A 1,945-nucleotide genomic window follows, 5' to 3' on the forward strand; every position below is an offset into this window, starting at 1 on the left:
TTGTATGTTTCTAGAAATTTGTCCATTTCTTCTAGGTTGTCCAATTTGTGAGCGTATAACTGTTTGTAGTATTCTCTTATGATTTTTTTGTAGTTATTTCTCCTCTTTCATTTCTTATTTTGTATATTTGGGTGCTTCTCTTTTCTTCTTGGTGAGCCTAGCTAAAGATTTTTCAGTTTTATTAATCTTTTCAAAAAACAGCTCTTGGTTTCATTGATTTTTACTATTTTTAATCTCAATTTTATTTATTTTATGTCTGATCTTTATTGTTCCTTCCTTCTGATGACTTTGGACTTTGTCTGTGCTTTGATTTTTTAATTTGTTTAGATGGTAGGTAGGTTGTTTATTTGAGATTTCTCTTGTTTCTTGAGGTAGACTGTATCTCTATAAACTTCCCCTTTAGAACTGCTTTTGGTACATCCCATAGATTTTGGAGTGTTGTGTTCCCATTTTCATTCGTTTAGAGGTATTTTATGATTTCCTTTTGGTTTCTTCATCAATCTCTTGTTTTTTTAGTAGCACGTTGTCTTGTCTCCATGTGTTTGTTTTTTTCCCATTTTCCTTTCTGTAATTGATTTCTAGTTTCATACTTTTCTGGTTGGAAAAAATGCTTGATATAATTTCTGTCCTCTTTAATTTGTTGAGACTTGTTTTGTGGCCTAGCATGTGACCTATCCTGGAGACCATTCCACGTGCACTTGAGATGAATGTGTATTGTACTGTTTTTGGATGGAATGTCCTGTATATATCTATTAAGTCCAACTGGTCTAATGTGTTATTTGAGACCATTGTTTCCTTATTGACTTTCTGTCTGGATGATCTGTCCATTGATATAAGTGGATGTTAAAGTTCCCTACTATTATTGGCAATTTCTCCCTTTATGTCTGTTAATATTTGCTTTATATATTTATGTGCTCTTGTATTAGGTACATATATGTTAACTAGTATAATACTCTTTTCTTGTACTGATCCCTTTATCATTATGTAATGACCTTCTTTCTCTTTCGTTATAGACTTTGTTTTAAAGTTTATTTTGTCTGATATGAATACTGCTACCTCCACTTTCTTGTCATTTCCATTTGCATGAAATATCTTTTTTCCCCCACTTTCTTGCTTTCAGTCTGTGTGTCTTTAGCTCTGAAATGAATCTCTTGTAAGCAGAATATATACGGATCTTGTTTTTTTTTTTTTTTTTTTTTTGCTGTACGCAGGCCTCTCACTGTTGTGGCCTCTCCCGTTGTGGAGCATAGGCTCCAGACGCGCGGGCTCAGCGGCCATGGCTCATGGGCCCAGCCGCTCCGCGGCATGTGGGATCTTCCCCGACCGGGGCACGAACATGTGTCCCCTGCATCGGCAGGCAGACTCTCAACCACTGCGCAACCAGGGAAGCCCCGGATCTTGTTTTTAATCCAATCAGCCACACTAAATCTTTTGATTGGAGAATTTAGTCTATTGACATATAAGGTGTTTATTGATAGGTACATACATATTGCCATTTTGTTACTTGTTTTCTGATTGTTTTGTACTTCTGTTAGTTTCTTCCCTTGTGTTTTGATGACTTTCCTTTTTATTTTAATTTATTTTTATTTTTTAAAATTTTTATTGGAGTATAGTTGATTTACAACATTGTTGATGACTTTTAGTGGTATGCTTCTGTTCCTTTCTCTCTATTTTTTGTGAACCTATTGTAGGTTTTTGATTTGTGGCTATGATGGTGTTCATATATGTTGACCTATAACTATATCTACTTGTTTTAAATGGTAGTCATTTAAGATCAAACACATTCTAAAAGATCTACATTTTTTTACTCCTTTCCCCCATATTTTGTGTTTTTGATCTCATATAAATATGGAACGCTTGATGAATTTGCATGTCATCCTTTCTCAGGGGCCATGCTCATCTTCTCTGTATCATTCAAATTTTAGTATATGGGCTACCAAAGCAA

At 34.6% G+C, this 1,945-nt stretch overlaps 1 non-coding gene across 1 annotated transcript; it reads right to left on the reverse strand.

Moving 5' to 3' along the window:
- Nucleotides 1-1,842: 1,842 nt before the first annotated feature.
- On the reverse strand, nucleotides 1,843-1,945 carry LOC115864224 (U6 spliceosomal RNA). The gene has a single exon (XR_004043859.1). It is a non-coding gene; the product is annotated as a U6 spliceosomal RNA (small nuclear RNA).

The sequence above is a fragment of the Globicephala melas genome, chromosome 12, assembly GCF_963455315.2.
Source record: "Globicephala melas chromosome 12, mGloMel1.2, whole genome shotgun sequence".
NCBI classification, from domain to species: Eukaryota; Metazoa; Chordata; class Mammalia; order Artiodactyla; family Delphinidae; genus Globicephala; species Globicephala melas.